Raw genomic sequence first — 25,472 nt, forward strand, 5'->3', positions numbered from 1 at the left:
ATCAAAGCTCAAAAGCTATGCAACACTAAAGAGCCCATTTATTAACAATACGAAATGGAATTAATAATCGTAATATCTGAAGAAATCATTACAGCCAGCAAGAGAAGATTCCACCGATAAGTATGTGAAGGGCTTGCACCAGTTATTTCTCAAGAAAAAGTTACATGCGTGGCTTCAAACATCTGAAAACAAACCCAGGCTCATCAGCTCCAGGGACGCAAACGACAGCAGCAGTGGGCTTCTATTCTCCACCTGTGGACTGAGCAAAGAGAGAGAAACAAAACCAGAATGACGAAAGTGGCTGTAGGAGCGAACGCTGGGTGGAAAACACTTAGCAAACCACACCAGACTCCGACCTAGCAGGACCATGTGACTCTCACAAGAGAAGACTTGGATCACAAGCACATGCTGTGTCATATCAGGCCTTTCATCCCAGCCTGGAGAGTTTGAGCCTGGAAGATCCTGAGTTCTAGACCAGACTGGGCTACATGAGACCCTACCTTCTAAACAAGTAATAAATTTGTAAAAATAATATCAATAGAATGAGAGAGAAATTGAAATGTCCTGTTAAGGCAGAAGCCAGGGGGTGGGGTAGAATGGGGAGAAGGCTCAAAACAAACAAGCAACAAAATTAAGTTGCTTCACTTGCAAGTTTATTACCTCTCTCTCTCTCCCTCTTTTCCTTCCCCCTTTCTCTCCCCCTTTCACTTGCCCTCTCTCTCCCCTCTTCTCTCTTACCCCCCCTCTCTCCCCTCTCCGCCCCACCCTTTTTAGCTGTGACATCTTTAATTCTTCAACAGTCAATGTGCCTTTATCTCTTTTTAGATCTTGAAGAAGGAAGGACATGTTTTGAAGCTGGCACCTGGCTTACTCTAGGTTTCCTTCGATGGCCAGTAGCCATTTCTTTTCGGTCATTTTCTACTGAAGAGGTTAGCTGGCGTGCTGCCAAGAGGAAGTGTACTACAGTTTTCAAATTTCAGCTTTTGTTTTCATATCTCGTTTGCTCTCTGCCAAGCTAGAGATTAAGAGGGATGCTGCCCCATCTGCTTTGGTTACTATAAAAGAGCTCAGGAATGTTCCAGAACGTAGAGCCACTAGTCACTATTGGATATAAAGAACAGAGTTGACAGGAGGTGGGGCACAGTGAAGGAACTACATAAAAGCTCTGTTTTCCTTTCTGAGAGAAGCAGGATGGATTTGTTTTGTGTTGATAGCAGGCCTGCGATGAAAAGGCCAGTCTAGACAGAAGTCTAAACAAGCCTGTTCCCGGTGGGGGCTGGCGCTTTGCCTCGGTGGCTAAAAGCACCCACAGCTCTCACAGAGGACAAGAGCTCCATTTCCAGCACATATATGGTAGCTTGTAGCCCACGATAACTCTATCTCCAGGGCATCTGATGCCTCCTGCACCGGATGCATTCTGACCTCTGAGGCCCGCTGCACATAGGGTGCATAGACACATACCTAGGTGTGCACATGCATGTGTGAGCACACATGCACACACACAAATTAAATGCAAAAGAAAAGTCTGTTCCTGACTAAAAATAACTACAAAGCTGCTCTAAGAAAGCCTTGTGATGGAATCTTTCCCAGCTTGGTTGGAGGTGTGGCTTGATAGAAAAGCCTTTGTTTGCTATGAAACCAGGGGGCCCAGGTTTCATCCCCAGCACTATGGCACACACACACACACACACACACACAGAGAGAGAGAGAGAGAGAGAGAGAGAGAGAGAGAGAGAGAGGGAGGGAGAGAGAGAGAGAGGGAGAGAGAGAGAGAGAGTTAACACTCCTATCTGGTTGAAGGAGACTTAAATACAAACATTTCTTTAAGGAAGAAATTCCACAGAGTTAATGAAAACAAAAGTTAGGCTAGCAGGATGGAAAAGGGAAACACGAATAAACTCAGAGTTGAGACGCAGTTAATAGTGAGTGAATGTAGATCCACATGTACCAACTGGGAAATTACAGACTCCCAGCTGCCAACCTGGGTCAAGAAATCCAGGAAGACAGCCAGGAAAAATCCAGAGGGTACTCGTAGCCGAGAGGGGGCATGCTTTGCAGTACTTATCTAGGCCTCAGTGTTGGTCCTTGGTTAGGAGGGGAGTGGGGGCAGGGAGAGGGTGCGGTGCGAAGGAAATGGAGGAGAAAGAAACATAAAGACTGAGGAGAGAACGCTCGCCGTACCATGTAGGCTTAACAAAAGTTTTAAAATAAATTAATTTAAGATGAGAGAAAAAGAAAAAACAACAACAACAGTTCCTAATAACTGAAGCACTGTGACTCGTGGTGGTGGTGGAGACAGGAGGATTGAGGTTCAACATCATCCTTGACCATATAGCAAGCTCAAGGGCAGTTTGGACTCTGTGATACCCTAGCTCACAAAGCAAAACCAGGGCTGGCAAAATGGCTCAGTGGTAAAGCGAAGTACAACGCTTACAGCTATTTTCAATTTCGCAGAAGCCACATGGTGGGGAGAACCAACCCCCAGAAGGTGTCTCTAATCTTCAGATGAAAAATGGTAGCCGGGCGTGGTGGCGCACGCCTTTAATAATTAAAAAAAATTATTATCGTGTATGTATGATATGTGCGTGGGGGCACACGTGCTTTTTTTTTTTTTTTTTTTTTTTTTTTTTTTTTCGAGACAGGGTTTCTCTGTGTAGCTCTGGCTGTCCTGGAACTCACTCTGTAGACTGGGTTGGCCTTGAACTCAGAAAATCCACTTGCCTCTGCCTCCCAAATGCTGGGATTAAAGGAGTGCGCTACCACTGCCCGGCTTACAATAATAATTTTTAAAAAGTCTTTTAAAAGGAGGAGGATTCTGTCCCAAAACACGAAAACAAACAATCCCAAAAAAATCCAAAAAACTGTAAGAGACATAAAAATGGTCCCGGTTAAAAGTACTTGACGAACTGACTTCGATCTCTGAAAACTATGATGAACTGACTTCAGAAAGTTGTCCTCTGACCACCCAAAGTGTGTGACTCCACGTGAAATGCACACCCGTGCACACTTACAGATCAGAGGAGGATATCAGGTGTCCTACTCTGCCTCTGCCTCATTCCCTTGGGAGGACACTCACCGCCCCTGAAACTAGGCTGGCGGGAGCAAGGCTCAACATTGCTCTCTGCACCGCACCCCACGGATGTTGTTGGCACAGGAATGTAGGCCACGCCCAACCTTTTCTGCGGGTACCTGGGATTCAGACTCAAGGCTTCATACTCTCACACTAGTTAAGCCAGCCCCGGTTGTTAGTCTTTATTTTGTAGAGGCGGTGGGTGTCTCACTGTAGCCCAGACTGACCTGGAATTCCCTCTGTAACCCAGGATGGCTTCGAGCTGAGGAAACTCTTCCTACCTTAGCCTCCGAGGTGATCCAACATGCCCCTCCTTAACCTTACTAAAACTGAAAAACACAGTTTTCTAAATTGTCTAAGACAGAAAATAGACCAGATCAACACTAGACTGTTGATGAGCTGATATTTAAATGTATCCGTGTATTTCAATTTTTATAAAATGTACATAACAAGATTTACCACTTTGACTGTTTTAATAATCATACAGTTCCCTGGGTGCTGAGCGCACTCCTATACGATGTAGTCATCACTTCAGCCGCCTCCACAATTCTTCACTGCAGCTATTTCCAAGTGAGAGGGCTGCTATTTTTCAAGTCTGGAAAGGGCACTCCATTATACAAGAAGGAAGAGAGCAAAGTCAGCCAGCCCTGTGTTGATCCATACAGAGGATTCTCCTAAGGCTGGGAGGGTGAGGACGCTACCTCGCTGCTTTCAGGGACTGCCCTAGTCTTGGGCTGCTTGTGCCAAGCTCAAGAAGTCCAGTACCAGAATGGAGCAGGCAAGCAAGGGGCCAGGCTTACCCTAAACCCAGCACCTATCGTCCTTTGGGTAGATGTTTGATTGGGTCAAAACAGTAGTAGGTTCAGTGTTCCTTTAACCAAAGTCATGTGGATTTCGGGTGTGGCTCTGTTAGTAGAGCAATTGTGTAGCATCATGAGGTCCTGGGTTCAACCTCCAGCCTTATTTAAAGCGGGAACGGTAGCCCAGGATTATAATCCCAGAATCCAGGTCAATACTGGTTCAAGGTCAGGGTGGACACAGAGTAGGGCTGCCAGCAATGGGCACCAGATTCCCCAATTCACACAGTCAGTCACCCACAGCTGCCTGAGAGGTTGTAGTGAGAGACCTCCACCCAGGTGAGACTGGCATTTGTGGGTTTTGATGAAGAAAGGGGCTTCAGGGCGAGCCAATGAGAAGTAGAGTTGGATTTTATAAGATACAGGAAGAAAGGTGATGCAAAAGGAGCGTTAAAAGATGTAGCAGCAGCCAGGTGTGGTGGCGCACGCCTTTAATCCCAGCACTCGGGAGGCAGAGGCAGGTGGATTTCTGAGTTCGAGGCCAGCCTGGTCTACAGAGTGAGTTCCAGGACAGCCAGAGCTACACAGAGAAACCCTGTCTTGGAAAAAAAAAAAAAAGACGTAGCAGCATGAATGTAGGCTTTTTCAGGGGAGAATTGCACACAAGCCTTTACAATGAGAGTATATAGGACTTTCGGGGCTCAGGACTCATAGGTCAAAGAAATGCTTCCACTGTCCCCCACCCCAACCCTGTTTCTTTTTAACATTGCTCAAAGAGTGTAGTTTATACCCAAGTTAAAGAATTCCCTTAGTAAACAAAGTTATACTGCCTCTGTGACAACTTTCAGGGGCGGTGTCTAGGTTTGGGAGAGAAGGGGAGTGTCTTTCTTTCTTTTTTCTTCCTTCCTTCCTTCCTCTCTTTCTTTCTTTCTTTCTTTCTTTCTTTCTTTCTTTCTTTCTTTCTTTCAAAAAACCCAAAACAGAAAAACAAAGGTAAACTAATAGATATTTAAGCCAAGCATCTATTTACTTTTCAAAATGTATTTATTTTTAGGTATATGCATATTTTCCCTACGTGTATTATGTCTGCCACATTCATGCTCATTGCCCTTGGAGCCGAAACAGAGCATTGGCTTCTGGAGTTACTGATGGTTGTGGGCATGCATCTGAGTGCCCACAACCCAATCTGGGTCCTTCTCCTAATAGCAAGTCTCCTCCAGCCACCCTCCCTCTTCTTTTCTTGAGACATGCTTTACTTAGCCCGGGCTTGCCTCCAACTCGTTACACGGCCAAGAATAACCTTGGCTCTCTGATTTATTTCATTTAAGAAGTGCTATATATGTGTAAGGATTGTGGTCACGGGAGTGCAGGTACCCACAGAGGTCGGAGACATCGGATCGCGTGGAGCTGTAAGTTACTGGAGGTTATGAGTCACTGTGCCATCTGACCTGGATACTGGGAACCAGACTTAGGTCCTCTGGAGGAAGAGTACACAGTATGTTCTCATCTAAACCAATGAGCTATCTCTAGTCCTGACTTTGAACTTCTGATCCTCTTTCATCCACCTCTTGAGTAACCCAGTAACCTCACACCCAGTTTTATGCAGTGCAAGGGGACCAAACCCAGGACTTTGTACATGCTGGGCAAACATTCTACCAACTGAACTGCTGATCCAGCTCATGAGTCAGGCTTTAAAAAAACCACAGACTCCAATGGCTTGGATAGATAGGTGTTGAGAGCACACCTAGCAACATTTTAACTGTAGACTCTGAAGGCTGTTCACTTCATAACTATTAACCTCTCTGTCTCTCTCAGTTCACTGTTGAGGTGTACAGAACTGACACACACCAGGGTCTCACTGTTAAAAAGGCTTCTGCTCTATCATGGCAGACAGCACTTAGGGGCTGGGCTCTCTTCTGTCCCTGAAACAAAGAATCCTTGAAGGTGTTCTTCCACAACTCCCCGACCCCTAAGACTGACAGCCAAAAGAAGACCCTCGCACAAAGCTAGGCAGAACCCAGCTCTCCACTGTGGCTTTTCTGAGAAAAATGGCTGCTTTCAGCACCAGCTTTGATGTCAGGGAGTTAATCTGAGCGGAGTTAAGCAACCCACAGTTTTACTCCACAAACAGCCGTGCAGGTAAGATTCTGAAAGCTGCCCCAACTCGTTTTCCACTTTGCTCTGGACTATAAAGCCAGGCCTTCCGCCGCATGAGTCACAGGACTGTCTGGTCTCTGGGACTGAAGGTCGTTTTGGAAAAGATGACAGTGGCGTCTTTGGCTAAGGATGCTGGGAAAAGCTCACCGCGTTGTCACTGCTGCAGCTGACAACCAGTTCAGCAGCCTTCTGGAGACATTTTTTTTTTTTTTTTTTTTCTGCGCTGTGTCTTGGCTTAGCTTAGGAATTCTCTTTTGACTGCAGTCCTAAGAGGAAAGGCCAGCAGTAATAGATGCTTTGCTGGCCTGAGAAAGGTGTGCATAAACTCACCTCCCCCATCCTGCATGACGTAAGAGTTCTTAGAGGAGCGTGTGTGGCTGCAGCAAAGACAGATGGATTTTGTTCGGCTTCGCAGAGCTTCAGATCTGAAACAACCTTAACAGCCAGCATGGGGGTGGGGGTGGAGGTGGAGATATAGGGACACAGACATGATGTCAGCACAAGGACAACGCAGTTCTATCAAGTGTACACATCACTGTAAAAAAAAAAAATGTGCAGCCCTTTAAGTAAAGCATGCATTAGGTATTGATGAAGAGTAACCTACAAGCTATAATGTTTATTAGGAATAAAAATGAAGATCAAAGCAAAACATTTAGTAGCTGCCTATTTGTGTTTTTTAATGTGTGTCTATGGTTATGTACGCAAGAATATTTTTGTTTGGATATGCAAGAATAAGGCTGGCTCAGAGATGGGTATGAGGGCAGAGATGCGATAAAGAAACATATGCAAGTCCTGGGGAGATGCCTTAGTAAAGTACTTGCCACATGAGTATGGAGATATGAGTTCGATTCCCATAACCCACATAAAAAGCTGAGTCTGAGCCGGGCAGTGGTGGCACACGTCTTTAATCCCAGCACTCGGGAGGCAGAGGCAGGTGGATTTCTGAGTTTGAGGCCAGCCTGGTCTACAAAGTGAGTTCCAGGACAGTCAGGGCTACACAGAGAAACCCTGTCTTGAAAAACCAAAAATAAATAAATAAATAAATAGCAAGCTGAGTCTACTATAACCCACTTGTAATCCTCGGGTAGGTAGGAAAAGGCAGAACTTTGGGACTTTAGTGGCTCAGCACCCTGGCCTAATTGGTAAGCACCTGGTCCCAGTGAGCGACTGTGTCTCAAAAACAAACAAAGTTAGTGGCAGGTAGGATGGCTTAGTAGGTAAAGGTGCCCATTGCCAAGTCTGAGGTGAATCCATGGAACCCACAGGGTAGATGAAGACAGAGAATTGATTCCCAAAATCTGTCCTCTGACCTTCACATACACACATACATGCACACACTCTCACATACACACTTGCACATATCACAAACATATACACATTCATACACTCATACATACTCAGCCTCAGGTATGCACACACATACATATATATTCATATATACAAACACATACACAAACATACACTAATACAAACATACACTCGTATGCACTTACACACACACACACACACACACACACTAAATAAATAGTGTAAATTGTAAGCTATTAAAAACCAAGAACAAACTACAAAGTAGTTCCTTTGAGCTGGCTCAGTACATAAAAGCAATTGCTGAGCCAGCCCAGTGGCCTGAGTTCAGGTTCCAGAGTTGATGGTGCAGTTGCCCCTTTGGTCCCAGCACTCAGGTGCACGCCCAACCTGGTCTACAGATCAAGTTCCAGGACAACAGCAGGACAGCCAGGGATACGCAGAGAACCCTATCTTGAAACACCCCCTTCAAAAAGATTGATATTTGTTAAATACTTAAAGCAGCACCTGACATATAGAAGTTTGGGGGCAGGGGCCGGGCATGGTGGTGCTCGCCTTTAGTCCCAGCACTTGGGAGGCAGAGGCAGGCGAATTACTGAGTTCGAGGCCAGCCTGGTCTACAGAGTGAGTTCCAGGACAGCCAGGGCTACACAGAGGAACCCTGTCTCAAAAAAAACCAAAAAAAACAAAAACAAACAAACAGAAAAAAAAAATTGGGGGGCAGGTAGTATGGCTCAGTAGGTGGAGGTGCCCACTGGGAAGCCTGAGGTGAAGCCATGGTGACCCACATAGTCGATGAAGAGAGAGAATGTGAGGCTGGGTAACGGGATAACCAAGCCATTTTTTCGTTCTTTATTTACAACTGAGACAAGGTGTTGTTACATCAGAGCTCAGACTGACCTTGAACACGCCACCTTCCTGTCTTAGCATTCCAAGGGCTTTGATTGCTGGACTCAACCACCATGTCCAGCTCCAATTATGTTATTTATTTGTTTATTTGTTTATTTATTTATTTATTTATTTGTTTGTTTATTTATTTAGACAGGGTCCCGTATGTAGTCCTGGCTGTCTAGAGCTCTCTGTGTGGATGAGACTGGCCATGAATTCACAGAGATCCTCCTGCCTCTGCCTCCCAAGCGCTAAGATTAAATGCCCAGCCTCAGCTTTTTTTATTGTTGTGTCTTGCATTGTGGATTGTTTATGTTTTGATTTTTGGTGTTTGTTTTGTTTTGAGATAAGGTTTCTCTGTGTGTCCGGGCTGTCCTGGAACTCACTTTGTAGAACTGAGGCTAGCCTCAAACTCAAAAGAGCTGCCTGCCTCTGCCTCTAGAGTGCTAGGACTAAAGGTGTGTGCTATTATGCTCCTGGCTATTGTTTTTTAGATTCTAGCCAAATTGGTTATGATGTAGTTTCATGTAATCTGTGGTGGTCTGAATATGAAGGACAGCTCCCTCCACCACCACCACCACCACCACCACCACCCGCCCAATAGCCCAATAGGCTCATATGTTTGAATGCTCTGCTCTTAGTTGGTGGAATTACTTGGAAAGGATTAGGAGGCATGGCCTTATTAGAGGAGATATGGCACTTCGGGTAGGCTTTGAGCTTTCAAAAGCCCATGCCCTTCCCATTTCGCTGTTTCTGGGTCGGATGTAAGGCCTCTGCTACTACTACCATGCCTGCCTGTTTCCTGCAGTGCTCCCTGCCATTCCGGACATAGACTCTAGCTCTCTAGAACCATTAGGCCCTAATTAAATGCTTCCTTTTACAAGATGCCTTGGTCATGATGTTTTATTATGGCAATTACAGTTTATTTTAAACCAAAGAAAGTGAGGCATACGCTCTCTATTAAAAGCAAAGAAAAGGTAGTTTTAGGAGTTAGAACTATGAACCGTGGTAGATAGGAAGGCTCCTAAGCTGAGAAATAATTCCTATTTTATTATTAATTCTTTTTTTGTGTGGGGAGGTTATTTGGGGAGTTGGGGAAGGGGAAATATGATATATATATATATTACACTTACATATATTACCCATATATGTGTATATAGAAACACAGATATAATATGTGTGTGCTTTGCCTGCATGTGTGTCTGTGTATCATGTGTGTGCAGTGCACACAGAGGCCAGAAACAATGCCGGAATCAGCTGGAAATGGGGTTACAGATGGTTGTGAGTTGCTATGTGGTTGCTGGGAATTGAACCAGGGCCTTCTGGGAAAGCAGCCAGTGCTGAGCCACTTCCCAGCTCTGAAAATAAAATAAAATAAAATAAAATAAAATAAAATAAAATAAAATAAAATAAAATAAAATGCAACTAGAGGGAAGTGTACAGGAGCACGTGCTTATAGCATGAGGTGGGGCTGAAGTCGGCTGAGCCCAAAGGGGACAATGGAGAGAGTGAAACGAGAAGGAGCTAGGAGACCAAGAAAAGCACAGCAACAGAAAATGACAAACCCCTGGAGCTTAAAAAAAAAAAAAAAAAGTCAATGAAAGTGATGAACTTCATTTTTTTGGTTTTGGTTTTGGTTTGTTTTGTTTTCCAAACAGGGTTTCTCGGTGTAGCCTTGGCTGTCCTGGAACTCACTCTGTGTAAACCAGGCTGGCCTCGAACTCTGAAATCCTTCTGCTCTGTTTGTGTCTGTCCTGAGTGCTGGGACATCACAATACAATAAACGTCTTTAAAAAAAAAAAAAAAAAGACAAGAAAAAAAAAGAGACAAGAAAAAAAAAAAAAAAAGAGGCGGGCAGCGGTGCCACACGCCTTTAATCCCAGCACTTGGGAGGCAGAGGCAGGCAGATTTCTGAGTTCGAGGCCAGCCTGGTCTACAAAGTGAGTTCCAGGACAGCCAGGGCTACACAGAGAAACCCTGTCTCGAAAAATCAAAAAAAGAAAAGAAGAGAAGAGAAGAGAAAAGAAAAGAAAAAGGAAAAAGAAAGAAAGAAGAAAAAAAAGAAAAACAACATTGGGGGCTGGGGGGGGGGGCGGCGCTGGTTCTGACAGCACACGACCTTAATCTTGTGCCTTGGAAGCAAGGCGTATCATTGTGAGTTTGACGCCAGCTTTGTCTACAGAGTGGTCCAGGTCAGCCAGAGCTGCATAGACACCCTGTCACAGAAAAATAAAACTAATTTTCTTCAATCTTGTCAAAAAGCCTATCGACTGTTTAACCCCGAGAATCCATAAGGTGAGAGGACAGCGCATATGACCTGCATGCACATGCGCAGAAACACAACATTCATACAGACACACAACATTCATACATACAGACACAAACGCATATACATACATATACACACCCAAATACAAACCACAGGCGCGCGCGCGCGCGCACACACACACACACACTGAAAAGTAAAATAAAAAGATACAAAATATAGGCCTACAATGGTCTCCAAGAGTAAGAAAACCTTGGACCACCCCACCCCAGCCCTACCCACCTTAGAGAAGAAGAGAGGACCCCAGCTGCTGTTGTCCCTAACTCAACCCCTCACACAATTTCCCCACACAATTTTCATCTCAGACTACCCCACCCCCACCCCGCCGCTGCTGGAAGTAGGGGACTACTTTAAGGAGCCTCTCTTAAATATCATCTATAAAGTTCACTGCACCTGGGGGGTGGGGTGGGGGGCTAACTTTGAATACAGCAGATTGCTCTCTATAATGTGGGTGGGTCTCATCCAAATTGTCAAAGAATTTTTTCTCATTCCCCGCACAGACCCTGAACCCCAGGGAAGAGGGAAGTTTTGAAATTCAGCTGTGGCCTTCTGATCTGAACTTGACTCCCCGCCCACCCCCCCACCCCCCCACCCCCCCCACCCCCGGTCTCCAGCGTGTTAGTTTACCCCCACAGTTTTGCATTTCTTGGACAATTTCTTGAAAACCAATCTCTGTAAAAATTTGAGCATTCTTTTGTTTTTCTGGAGATCCATTACTGGTCTAACCCTAGTTTACTAGTATGACCCAAACAACGAGATTCTAGAAGTTGAGATTCTAGAAGTTCCTGCTTTACATCTTAATCATAGTATCTCCAGAGACAGCATGTGCTAGCTGCCTGGAAAACCCTTCTGCAGGGTGGCCGACATCAGCCTAAGCCGTTAACCTCTAGGGAGTCATCTGTCAAAAAAGCTGCGCTCAACAGCGCAGAAATAAGCCTTTCAATTAGCGGAAAACGCCAGTCGGCTCAAGTGACAAGGGACTCTATCAGCTGATAAAACTTAATTATGCTTCTAACTACATAAATTAGTTCAAGTAAATACGTTCGAAAATACTCGATTTCCATCTTGAACCTAAAGAGGATTAATTGCAAGAAAGAAAAATTACTAGTGAGTTAAGAAAAAAAATAATTTCTTCACTGGGTCTCCCACAAAGATTAGTGCTTTGAGCGGTTATTTCATTTGCCAGTTCTGCAGGAAAATTACTATTTCCTTAATCAACACATCAGAAATTTCTGCACTTCCAGAATAAGAGGAAGAAAATCTACTGGGATTGGGGGGCGGGGAGGGGGCGGGAAATGGCCTAAGTCTCCCCAATATTCCCTACCATGGACACAAAAACACTAGGGGCTTAAGCGTTTCCCCAGCTGCGCTCAACTAAATATATCTTGGGCGGTGTTTTCATTTCTTCACTCCTCTCTTGAGCCAATCGGAAGACTAATAGCTCGGAGCCCCCTGGGAGGGCATGCGGACGTACCGCCTGCTTACAGGGCTCCTCCTGCTCTGACCAGGACGTCTGCAGGCTGGAAGCCCAGGCTGCGTGCGCACTGCGGCTCTGCCGAGTAGGGGCCTGCAGGGGTTAAAGTGGCTGCAGAGCTCATTCGTACGCCACCTGGGCCTCGGCATCAGTGACTCATTGTTTCCGCAGAGCCGGCCCAACTCTGCGTTATGGTGTCTGTAACCCAGGCAAAAGGGGGGGGGGTGTTCCTCCTTTCTACATAACGTTTTCTAAAGCTTAGTATAAAAGCAAAGAGGTAGAGTCTTTCTTCCGCGGCAACTGTAGCCAAGGTTATTTGCTCCCTTTGAGTTGAACAGTAGGGTACAAAGGTTTAAATCTACTGTCTACAAATGAAAAGGGCCAGAAGCCAGTGTTCCCTTAGTTGATGGCTGGGATGTGATTATAGAAAAGGAAGCAAGCATAGTGGATTTTAGTGACATTACCTACAATTCGTATAAATAAACAAGTTGGCCAATAAATTTGCTATGTCTAAATATAAGATCTGTACCAAATATGGATTTTCTTCATCTCCATTTCTTTGATTTGTGTGTGTGTGTGTGTGTGTGTGTGTGTGTGTGTGCCCCACGGTGTCCTTATAGAGATCAGAGGACAGCTTTTGGAAGTCAAGTTTCTCCGTCTACCTTGTGAGTTTCAGAAATAGAAACCAGATGGTCCAGCCTGTCTGCAGGGACCTACTCCTGCCCGTCCATCTCGGAGGCTCTGCGTTCCTGGTTTTGACGGAGCATGTTGTCACTAACCTCCAAAGCCAACCTTCCTTGCTCCGGCCTAGTTTCATGCTATTTGGGACAAGAGAGACGCAGGAGCTCAGGGAATGGAGTATCTTCGCCTGGCTAAGCACACCTCAGCTCCAAAGGTTTCTGGCACAACTTTGAAGACATTTTGCTATCTTTCTGTAGACTCTGCAGAGATACTGCCTCTACAGAGCAGAGTAATGTGTACATTCTCAAATCTTCTTATTTGGCCTCATTCTATTTATCTGCATTTTCAGTGTTTAAAAATAAAATGAGGAAGAGGAGGGAGAAGAGGAGGAAGAAGAGAAGGAGGGGACAGGGCATGCAGCTCAGGGGTAGAGCACTTGCCTAATATTTACAAGACTGGATTCTACCTCAATACTGGTAACACAGCAAACAGATGAAAAATATTCAAATGGAAAAGAGAAATAAATTCAGGGTGGTGGGGATGAGGTTCAATTAGGAGAGTGCTTTCTTAGTACACAAGAAGCCCTGGGTGGGATTCCCCCAGCACCTCTTACAGGAAGGACCTAGGGCATGACTGCAGTCTTAGCATGTGTGAAGTAGGAGCAGGAGGATTCAGGCTAAGGTCAGCCTCTGCTACAAAGGGAAGTCCAGGCCAGCCTCAAAGGACAAGAAGAAAACAAATGAGAAGAGAGAAGGAGGAGTAAGAGGAGGAGAAGGGAAGAAGGAGGGGAGGAAGGACAGGGGAAGGAAGAGGAGGAACGGGGAGAAAGGGAAGGAAGACAGGACGAGTCCTGTGTAGATCTGGGTGGTAGATTCTAAGTCAAACCCTAAGACCAGGATGCCACCAGGCACTCTCTTCATGAAGTAACAACCTCGAATGAATTCCAAAACACTCTGACTCTTAATAAAAACCAAAGACAGAAGAGACTGGAAAAGAAAGGGTGGACATAGGGCAGGGAGATTAAGTATGGAGCCCAATAAAATCCCAGGAGATGCCATTGTTACCGTGTGAGTGAGCTGCTGCAGCCACTTTATTCCCACAGTAACAGGAGATTTGTCCCGCCTTGGCTAGTTTCCTGTGACATGTCTACTCTATCCTGTGAATGGGGACTCATTTTGGGTCTGAATCAGAAAGAATCGAAATAAAAGAGATTATGTCTTTCAGATCCATGCTATCATTCAGCAATGTGGGTGTTTTCCTTTGCTTGCCAGAATCCTTAAAGGCAGGTATCAAAATATTTGCTTCACCTTTTCTGGAAACTTAATGAAGGTTCTACTTGTTTTTGTAGGCAGGGCACTATTATTGCAGCATGCCTGCAGAAACGGTGCCAGTTTAAATACCCAGGTGTCTCACATCTAACCAGATGTAGGAGTGGTTCTCTGAGCCTTTTTATATTACAGACAGGAAATCTGTGTGAAAAGAGCCTCATCAACTAGTAACAGGTTTGTGGTGTTTGTAGCAACGACACAACTGTTAGGTCCAAAGGGAACCCCCAAACTATCCAAAATGGCAGTGCCACTGACTGTGTCCCAGAATGGCACTGGGCTCATCTCAGGCTGAATTCTGACAGGGTAAACAGAAGGATTGCTGGAAGGGATAGAAGCGCCTCCATTCAGCATTCCTCAGGAACCTGTGAAACACGTTTCCATCTGTCAGGAAGAGTTAAATGCTTCTTATCTCTCCCTGAAGGCTTCCATGCAAATGGTTCTCCATTAGCATATACATGTAATAGGCACGAAAGCAACACAGGACCTCCAGGCTCCTTAGGGCCATATCAACACTAATAGCGTACACCTGCGATGGATATGAAAGCCACCAGGCTCTTTTGACCTGTACACTTTCTCCTCCCCTCTACCATAAACTTCTGCTTGCTCCAGATTCCAAGCCCTCCCTACACACCTTTCTCTTTAAAAACAGCAAATCCTGCCCACCCTCCAACCCCTAACGGAGAGCCTTGGCAGCTTTCGACTCTCTAAAATGTCTATGGCTAGTCTCTATTGCCTGGAGAGATGGCCACATGGGAGATTCACATTTACAATAACCTGCCTGAGAGTGATCCAGTTCAGTGGTTACACTGTGCCCCACTTACAATAACCAAGCAAGGTGGTTAATCTATCAGAGGTCTGTGTCGAGCCAAACAGGATGAACACAGCCCTACCACATATAGCTGAGGAAGATGGTCCCACGCATACTAAAATTAAATTTCTGAGGCAGCTGCTAAAGTTCATAGAGGTGCCTTATTTCCATTTCCTGGTCAGTATATCCTAAATGAGGGGACAGTGCCGAATTGTCACCCTCAGCAGCCTGAGAACTTCTAATCTTTTAGAGACTTCAACTCAGGCCAAGCCAGGATTCCTATACCAGAAAAAAATTTCAGACATAACTGGCTTGAAGCAGGGTTGGAAATTATATTAAATGTTTTTCAACATAGGCTTGAAGTGTTCAAAAAGACAAGTGCCCAGGAAGAAACATGTACTGGGTGTATGCTACCCAGGAGAGAGTGATGGCTTATTGTCCCAGCCTTATGTATCATTTTGGTGGCTCTTAGGTTACATTTCAAAAGTTTGCCAAGAAACTGTTCTTTTTCCTTCTCTTTCTTCCCCTCCCCTCACTCTGAGAATATAGGGTGGTCCCAAAGATGTCTTAGAGGAGATTATGATCCAAAAAAGCAAAAATTGGAAGCCACTAAGATTGCCCAAGGGAGATCCAGTGTGGTGACAAACACCTTCAAAACCAGCACTTGAGAGGCAGAGGCAGGGGGATCTCTGATTTCAAAGCCAGCCTGGCCTACACAGTGAGTTCCAGGACAGCCAGGGCTATAAAGAGAAACCCTGTCTCAAAAAACAAAGCAAAGCAAAACAAAACAAAACAAAACAAAACAAAACAAAACAAAACAAAAACAAAAAAGAAGAAGAAAGAAAAGGAAAGGAAAGGAAAGGAAAGGAAAGGAAAGGAAAGGAAAGGAAAGAGAAAGAAAGAAAGAAAGAAAATCCTGGCTATGGTGGTACATGCCTTTAATCCCAGCACTTGGGAGGCAGAAGCAGGTGGATTTCAAGGCCAGCCTGGTCTACAAAGTGAGTTCCAGGACAGCCAGGGCTATACAGAGAAAACCTGTCTCAAAAAAAGAAGAAGAAGAAGAAGAAGAAGAAGAAGAAGAAGAAGAAGAAGAAGAAGAAGGAGAAGAAGAAGAAGAAGAAGAAGAAAGGAAAGAAATATACTGGGAAAGTGAAGGTAACATGATTGATCAGGGGACAGGAATCCTTATCAAGGTATCTAGTTGAAGCCACTTGCCAGCAGAAAAGCAAGAATTCCAGAAAAGTTAGCAACTTCTTAGCCCCTTCTCCCTGCCCAACCATAAACCTATTTGTTCTACAGATCTCACGAGAAAAACTGTTATAAGGACAGGACATGTTCTAAGGCCTTCCAGCCACTCTACTAGCTTCTGGTTTGACTTTATCTGTGTAATTCCATCTGAGGCACCTCGACAGCTACCCTATAAAGTCGCTTATCAAAGGAAAGATGGAAGGCTGGAGAGGTGGCTCAGCAGTTAAGAGCACTGACTATATATCTCCAGAAGACTCAAACTCAATACCCAGCACGCACACGGGAGCTTACAACAACTGTCTGTAACTCCAGTTCTAAGGGATCCTACACCCTCCCAAGGACATATATACAGGCAAACACACCAATGAGCGTAAAATAAAAATAAATAAGTCATTTTTAAAAAGAAGGAAAGAAAGACAGGTCCAGAGAGAGGAAGGAGTTGGTGGTTCAGAGCACTTGCTTTTCTTGCAGAGGACCCTGGCTCAGTTCCAGCGCGCACAGGGCAGCTCGAAACCACCCACAACCCCAGCTACAGATCCAGGGTTCCAGTGCCTTTTCTGTCTCCCTTAGGTACCTGTAGGAGACCAGACTGTGGGAAACCAGACCTTCAACAGCTCCCACCCTGAGAATCAATTGACCCTTTGTTGGGAGCCAAGCCACCCCTCCTTCACACAAGGCTGATCAGCTGATCATGAGAACCAACTGACCCTTGTCCTGGCCAGACACCTGGGGCTGTTTGGGTGGATCCAGCATCCAAAGATAAGCCACAAAATGTTTCAAGCCTGCACTCAGCATCTGCCCCAGATGTTGGTCCCTCTCTCTGTGCTTTGATCATTCCCCCTCAGCCCCTCCCTATTTCCTCTCACTGTGTGCTTATAATCAGGCTTTCAGCTTCCATTAAAGTAGACCTTGACAACCCTTTGCTTGGTCTTGCTCCCTTTTCTCACCCGTTTCTCTTTCAGGCTTGGTCCCCTTTGATCCCCTGAATAACTAGGCCCCGCGGGTTGGGATAGGTACCTAACACACACACACACACACACACACACACACACACACATCCACGTACACTCGCACACATACCATCTCATTGTACCTGCCTCTGGTGTACCTACCAATGCATTTTAAACTTGCTTTGATTTATGACTTTCTATAAAAACCCTATAAAACTGTTCCCATGTTGGGACACTGAATTTGGGGGAACATAAATCTGTGTTCCCTGGCCATTTTCATTCAAATCGGTTCTAGCATAAATTATTACTTACTCCCTGTAAGATGAGAGTTGTAGTTTTTATGTCAACAACTTCTATCCTTATGAACTGAGCAATGATCAGACTCGTGGCCTTTCCATTAGGAGACAGCCATTATTGGACTAGCTGGACCACATTCTGTAAACCATCCTTAAAAAAATCTTTTATAACAGATTAATATAAACAGATTAATTTTATCATTTATGTTCCTCTGAACCCTCACTAATACTACTTTCTCCACCTCCTCCTTTTAAATAATGTATCAAATCCAATTAGTGTGTCTCTCTGTGCATGGGTATGGGGGCATCTACACAAGTGAATGTAAGCAACCTACTAGTATCTATATTCCGGAAGAAAAGTTACTTCTCTGCTAGAAGCTGATAAGTTATCTCTCTGCTGGTGAAACAAGCCAATGTAAACCAGATTAGAGTCTATTAAATGCAGGCCTATTGGAAATCTGCTGTTGGGCAAGTTCACTGACCCTAAGGACCTAGGCCAGGGAAGTTACCATGGGGAGGGGGTGGGGAACAGGGTAGAGAGAAAGCATGTGCAGAGAGAAAAAGAGGAGAGAAAAGAGAAGGGCGGCAGACCAAAATGTCTGAATTATATAAGGGAGAGTCTCTGAAGAAGGGCAGCCCAGCTCCTGGGCTGGAAAGTTCAGGGTTGGGGCTTTATGCTAAGTAGGGACTGAAGGATACTGGGAGAACATGGGGGTCAGGTCTCCTTTGATACTTAAATATGCACCTCAGCTCCTTGTCCTGGGGTCTGAAACCAACCAGAAACCATTAACTGCGACTGGCTAATAGAGTGAAGCCTCAGAAGTTCCTCCCTGTTCTGTCTTGGAATGGCTTGAACTCGTGCAGGTAGCCATAGATGCTGTGAGCCCAGGAATGCCACAGCCAGATGGTGTCATGTTCAGAAGACAGTAATTACAACACTCCTCCCCATTCACTGGCTCCTAACATCCTCCTGCTTTTCTTGGGGAAAAGCCTGCTATGTAAAAAGGGGATTTGGTTTGGTTTGGTTTGGTTTGGTTTGGTTTGGTTTGGTTTGGTTTGGTTTGGTTTGGTTTTTGGTTTTTGAGACAGGGTTTCTCTGTATAGCCCTAGCTGTCCTGGAATTCACTTTGTAGACCAGGCTGACCTTGAACGCATAAATCTGCCTGCCTCTGCCTCCCAAGTGCTGGCATTAAAGGCGTGTGCCATCACGCCTGGCAAAAAGGGACTTTTGAAACACAATCTAACCTTCGGTTTTGCATGAAGCAGAGCACCAGCATCTCCCCTGCATACAAGCATTGGGATGTGTGCCTCACACTGATGATAAAGAAGGAAGGCGGTGTTTACAGAGACACCCACTTTAAGCTGACAGTAACAGACGTAACATGGTTTTCCTTTGCAAGTGTTGCAAAAGCATGCTTGTTTGGTCTACAAAACTGTCCACTGTATGTAGAGTGCTGTGGAAAACACTCTGAAAAGCTAATTGCCTGAATGAGTAAACTTACTTTTTAAAGACTTGGTTTGCCAGGCAGTGGTGGCGCACGCCTTTAATCCCAGCATTTGGGAGGCAGAGGCAGGCGGATTTCTGAGTTGGAGGCCAGCCTGGTCTACAGTGAGTTCCAGTACAGCCAGGGCTACACAGAGAAATTCTGTCTCGAAAAAAAATATGTGATTAAGTTCGAGGCCAACCTGGTCTACAAGGTGAGTTCCAGGATAGCCAGGGCTACACAGAGAAACCCTGTCTTGAAAAAAAAAATGTAATTAAAATTTACTTCCAAGCCAGTCAAGCAGTTGTGGAACACGCTTTTAATCCCAGCATTTGGGAGGTAGAGGCAGGTGGATTTCTAAGTTTGAGGCCAGCCTGGTCTACAGAGTGAGTTCCAGAACAGCCAGGGCTATACAGAGAAACCCTGTCTGGAAAGTGCCCCCCCCCCAACAAAACAAACAAACAAAAATGCCTCCAAGGAACATATTTGTGCAGACTGCAATATAAATGATACCTCATATTTAGTCTTGGTGTGGGACAGTAGGAAGTGGTGTCGGAAGTAGAAATTTCATGTCCTACCTAAAGTGGCAGCTGCCTCTTTATACCTGAATCCCTCTGTGGTCTGGTCCAAGATTGCAGTTACCTGTTTACCAAGAGGAGTAAGCAGAAGCTGGGCGTGGCCGTGGCGATGCTGATGTGGAAGAAACCTGGAAGTAACAATGTAGAAGGAACTCAACGTGACAAAGGATTTGCTTAGGAGACATGAAGTCACACAAAGAAGAATTTAGCTAAAGAAGCGCTGCCTCCAAAAACGTCCCCAACATAAGTAATCTGCTAACCAGGTAGGTCTGTGATAGCCAAGCAAACTTTGGGATGCTAGAAAGTGAATGTTTACTTGCTGAATTGACCAGCCATTTGGCTTCATTCTCATGACAAAGGAGGAAACCCTGACTTACAATAAGCCATTAGGTTCATCTTCATTTCAAAGAACATACCTCTAACCAGAACCACTCAGGGTGGCTTTCCAGGGTCACAACCAGCTTACTTCCTGGCCTACCATAAAGTCCCCAGTTCTCTTCTCCAGACAGTATAAATTCTGCTAAGTAGACCAGATAGATGACTCTGGGTAACAACCATTTGAAAAAAACAACACCAGTCTACTTAAAATAACTCTGGCAGTATCTTTCTTTGCTGTGTGGATCTCCCAACTGCCTAAGTGGCCAGACTTGCAGTCTCCTGTCTCTGTCAAATTGTTCAAAGTGTAAGCTGGGGCCAGGCCCAAAAGGAGTCAAGGATGACTGCCCACACAGAACGAGTAAAACCTAGGGCATATGTAAGTTAGTGAAATCTTATATTCATGGCTGGCTCCTCTTTGAGAATTAGTCAGGGCTGCACTTGAATTATTATGAAAGAACATTTTCTTTATTAATTCTTAAGTGTGTAAGGTTCTTTTCATTGAAAAGGCATAATTATTTCTGTAGCAATGTGTACCTATAATACTAGCGTTGAGGAGACTGAGGCACTGAGGCCGGTAGATCTTGAGTTGGAGGTAGATCTGGACTATGTAGGCCTGTTTGAGCTTCACAGTGACTTCCTAACTTAAAAACAGAGGGAGAGTAGGAAGGAGAAGGAAGGGTGTGTGTATGTGTTGGTGTGTCTGTAAAACACACTCATAAACCCACAGAAGTTATGATAACCTTCACAAGATGATATTGGAAAACTGCTAAGGTTGAAAAAAGCTGCTAAGGTTGAAGTTCTATTACCAGAAGTCCTGAGCTTGGTGCAAAATGGCAGACTCCCTTTGTCAGCTGGGCCTTCCCTTCTCTACCTAGGAAATCCCAGACCCCAACACCTATCTGAGGACACCTGAAAACTATCATGGAGCCCTGCACCTGAGATTCTTGGAATGGCTCCCCATTCGGTACCTTAGCCTTCAACCAAGGGCATTTGCCCACCCCTCCCCCCAAAACTATGCAACCCTTAGTTCACCCGGGATACAAGATCACCCCAAATAAATATGTACAAGCTAAGATGGTCTCAGAGAACTATTTTATTGAAGATAGTCAGAGAAAGTCTTCACTTAAAAGCTGTAATACTAAGATCCCAGGAGAAGGCCTTCTTCCCGCCCTCCCAGCCCCCTTCACTCCCAGATAAATGGGAATCCTGCAGAACTCCATGGTTTCAGGCTCTGCTTCAGCCTTCCAGCCTGGTGTGCACAGGCTTCCAGACACCTGAAGAGGAGGAAGGAGAGGAGCAGAGGAAGAGGAACCACAGCTGGACCCCCAAACATATACCATGGATGAAGCCAGTCAAAATTCCAGCATAGGGGGACTTATGATGTCCACCCATAGATGAGGAACTCTTAGTAATTGATGTCTGCTGGAAGAAAAGGGGGTTATTTTTCTTGATGGCTATGCCTGATTACACATGCTGTAGTAGATGGCCCACAGGCAGGCAGAACTAATTTAACTTAGTGAGTTTACTAAAAACAAACACAAGCTGGGGGCGGGGGGGGGGGGATGGTGCACTTTAAATTCAGCACTTGGGAAGTAGATGCAAGCGAATCTCCCTGAGTTCCAGGCCAGCCAGTGTTAGCAATCGTTCTATGCTCTACCCAACAGTTGCCTGGGTAGGCCTGACCTCCAATAAAAGGGGTTGTTTGGCCCCTCCTCACCCTCTTACTCTCTTACTCTCTATGCCTCTTCTCTCTGCCTCTTTTCCCTCCCTGTCCCCTCCCTGCCTCTCTCCAGGTGTCCCTGGCTGACCTGACCTGACCTGACCTCTCCTCCCCTCCCCTCCTCTCCCCTCTCCTCCCCTTCTCCTCCTCCCCTCCCCTCCCCTCCCCTCCCCTCCCCTCCCCTCCCCTCCCCTCCCCTCCTCTTCCCTCCCCTCTCCTCTCCTCTCCCCTCCCCTCTCCTCTCCTCTCCTCTCCTCTCCTTTTTCTCCTCTCCTCTCTCCAGCCTTCCACTCCCCTTTCCATGCACTAAATAAACTATAACCTTTGTATGGCTGGTACCTCTGGGGGAAGGGATGTTTCAGCATGGGCCCGCCGAGGCGAGGCACCCCTCTCACCTCACCATACCTGGCATGCGCTCTCTCTCTCTCTCTCTCTCTCTCTCTCTAAAACACAACAGCCAGGGTTAAATAGTTAGACTGTGTCTCAAACAAACAAACAGCATACATACATATACATGTACATACGTGAGACTGTCAAAGAATAAATAAAAAATATTTTTGAAAAAAGGAAGCTATAACAGAAATAAAGGTTATGGTTGAGCCATTAGTTGAGGAGAAATAGTTGGAAGAGCTGGTATCAGGCCTGTGTCAAGATCAAATCTGATAAATACCCTTAACATTTAAAGAGAAAAAGGAAAATCTTTCTCAGTGACCCACAGAGCCCTCTTGCTTTGAAATGTAATCACCACAGAAGGTAATCTATTACCCAGTTTCTGTGGGCGCCCTGCTCTAAGTTACAAACCCAACTCTTGTTACCAAAAAATAAATTTTAAAAGGAAATAAATGGTTTATTTCTTGTGAGTACAGCTAACAGATTATCGGCTACCAATAACCAGATTAACTTGGCCTGCTTATAAAGTCCTGTCTTGTCAGGACCTGGTGTTTGTAAGACTGTTTATGCAATACTGAAGCAGTTTTTTCCCCTCTCCACTTTGTGAACAGGATGGAGGGTGACAGAAGATTGCTTGTATGTAACGATAGTTTTTTCAGTGCCTGCTACCAAGGTTTTCTAGGTTTGGGCCTTCTGCTCCAAGGTAAAAATTGCTCTGAGCATTAATACCCAATACAAAGGTGGCAATTCTGAGTCAGACTTTCCCACGGCTCCCAGAGACTGTTGCATGTACATTCCCAGCTCACCTGCAGCACGCAGGAGTGCAGGCTAGAACAAGCTAGCCTCACCTAGGCTCCTTCTGGATATTTTAGTGCAGGCTCCACCAGCAGCAGCATTTTAGGCGGTAACAATTTCCTTTTGTCTTACTTTCTAAATCTGTAAAACATTCCTAGCTTGCTTGCAGTTTGCAGAGGGAGTGCAGGACTGAAGGAGGTAGCCTGACACCAGCTCCTAAAACTGGTCTTAGCATAGCACTTGGCAGAGTTGAGTTTCAGGAGCTGTAATTGGTATTATTTAGCAAGGCACAAAAGTTCTGAGATACACAGCAAAGTTCATATCCCTAAAGAAACTTTCACTCCAATACGGATTTTCTTTTTTTTGGTTTTTTCGAGACAGGGTTTCTCTGTGTAGCCCTGGCTGTCCTGGAACTCACTTTGTAGACCAGGCTGGCCTCGAACTCAGAAATCCGCCTGCCTCTGCCTCCCGAGTGCTGGGATTAAAGGCGTGCGCCACCACGCCCGGCCTCCAATACAGATTTTCATAGCACCATCTGACCCTATCTGGGCAGAAACTAAATTTTAAATAGAAAAATGGGCAGGTATTTTAAACGAGGGAATTGTATCACTTCCCCAAGTGAACATGTTCCTAGAGTTAACCATCCCTGCACAGTTTAAATCTCCTTCTGAGCTACATTAACATGAAACAAATTCAACAAATTTTATCCAAAGAACGTGGGGGATTGCACCAGTTTTGAGGCCTCCATTCCTATCCTGGAAACCATAGCTCATGTCTTGAGGCACGCCCCAGGCTTTTCTCCCATCTAGAACACTTGTGGGAAGGGAGCTTTGTGCAGTTGTGATAGTAAACATTCCACACTCTAGAGACCGACATACAACTCTCTCTGCTGAGCTCAGGCTGGGCCACTGGCTTTGTTCTCCGCACACATAAATATAAGTTTTGGAGGCCATCTTGGAAACAGGAGAACTCTGGGCGCCTCAGCAGGGGGGCTGACCGTAACTAAGCAACGGAGGCGCACCCAGTGCCGCGCAGCCGCAGAGCGCCGCGCACGAACGCCCCGCTGCGTGGGCGGAACTGATGGGGGAGGGCGGCGGCGGAAAATTACCTTAGGTTCTTCTTAAAGGCACAGAGGCCTTACCTGCTAAAGGTCCAATCGCCAGCCGATCTAGGGTGCATGTTTTACAAAGCCTATTTGTAATGCAGTCGACCTTATATTTCTCTGTGAATACGAATTTTATTTATCTTCTCAGAGAAATAGAATCCAATCCCAAATTAACTTCCCCGTGTAAACTTCAGTCACTAAGTAAGCAAATAGTGGAATAAACAGGCTTCTTCAAAATCAAGTTAACGGGCATGGGGAGGGGAGAGCAAATCAAACAAAACAGCCACCAAATTAACCCTAAAATGTCGAATGGCGAAGAAAGAGAGCTAATGAAGTCAGGAAGGGGATGAAGTGAGCACCCAGGAATAAAGTCACGACTGTGTAGCAGCTTTAAAAATGTACAGATTCTGAAGCAAGGAAAATTTATTCTTGACAGATGGATTGGCAGATTATAGTATATACTAAAAATTAACAGAAAAACAAGATGTCTGTTAAGTAAAGCGGGATCAGAAAACTCTCCGCATAGGTCACTTTTTTACAGCAAATAAAACCATAAGACTTTTTGCTCTTCTTTTTAGAAAAAGAAATGCAGTTTTTAAAAGTGTTTGGTGGCACACGGGTGCTGATGGCGGTGCAGTTATACCACAGTACGCTTGTGGAGGTCGGAGGACCTTGCAGGGAGTTTGTTCTCCCATGTATGTTCGGAGGATTGAATTCAGGTCTTCAGACTTAGCAATAATCACTTTTACCCTCCGAGCCTTATCTCCAGCCTCCACCTCGCTTCTTATCAAAGACATTTCCTTCGATCTAGCAGTTTCTATGATTTACAAGTTAAGGAATAATTCATAATGGTCCTACTTATGTGAAAGAATAAACGCAGGGTCTGGTTCAATGGAAATCTGCAGGGGATAATGTGCTGCTCTGCAAGTCTCTACAATTAATCTCCTTACTAAAAGCCTTCCTTGAAAACAACAACAAAACAAAACAAAACAAAACAAACAACGGAAGAAAAAGAAGAAGAAAAGAAAAGAAAAGTAGGAAAGAAAAGAAAAGGAAAAGGAAAAAAACGTGTCCTCTCTGAAATAAAGCCATTCCCACATTCCGAATCTCCATTTCCAACGACAGAAGATCTTTTGCACTCCTCAGATGGTTTGCTTGTTATAAATGATTTCTCTTCCAAACTGCCATTAGGTGTACCCTAATAAACAGCACCATACATCCTCGGAAGCACCTGGGGCTCTCACCACAAATGGGGGGATGTTCCAGTCCTATCACGGCCCTAACAAACCAATTGTCAATCCCAGAATCGACCATTTCTTCCCATGCTTCTCAGCCATTTTAAACCTAATTTTCACATCTACTTTAAATCCCTACAAATCTTCCCCCTTGTCCCTACTGTAAAGTCTTTACAATGTCAATGTTTACTTAGTAATTTGTAAAGGGTACCGTGTTCCTTTCAGAATATGGAACCGTGTGATCTTGATACTAAGAAAATGTTTTGCAATGGTTTAGTGTGCAGCTTGTTAAGTTTCAATTTGGCTATTAAAGAAAGGACCACACTAACTTTCTAGAAGCACAGGGAGATAAGTCCTTTAGATTAACAAAACAAAACAAAACAAAAAACCAAAACTGTGTGGTGCAGAAGAGGTGCCACCACCACCTTGAGGGGAAAGATTTAATGTCTAAGAACTGTG

At 45.0% G+C, this 25,472-nt stretch overlaps 2 long non-coding RNA genes across 4 annotated transcripts; one reads left to right on the forward strand and one right to left on the reverse strand.

Annotated features, from left to right (window-relative positions):
• Positions 1–16: 16 nt before the first annotated feature.
• Gm30149 lies at positions 17–25,472 on the reverse strand. 3 transcript variants are annotated; one of them, XR_391618.1, is made up of 4 exons: positions 23,815–25,472; positions 19,391–19,518; positions 6,355–6,559; positions 17–259 (listed from the first exon to the last, which is right to left on the reverse strand). It is a non-coding gene; the product is annotated as a predicted gene, 30149 (long non-coding RNA). The 3 variants fall into 3 exon arrangements; XR_882228.2 differs by lacking the exon at positions 23,815–25,472 and adding an exon at positions 19,807–20,096; XR_882229.2 differs by lacking the exons at positions 19,391–19,518; positions 23,815–25,472 and adding an exon at positions 12,018–17,235.
• Gm39036 lies at positions 19,485–20,841 on the forward strand. The gene is made up of 2 exons (XR_882227.2): positions 19,485–19,653; positions 20,644–20,841. It is a non-coding gene; the product is annotated as a predicted gene, 39036 (long non-coding RNA).

This window comes from Mus musculus, chromosome 7 (genome assembly GCF_000001635.26).
Source record: "Mus musculus strain C57BL/6J chromosome 7, GRCm38.p6 C57BL/6J".
In the NCBI taxonomy this organism is placed as follows: Eukaryota; Metazoa; Chordata; class Mammalia; order Rodentia; family Muridae; genus Mus; species Mus musculus.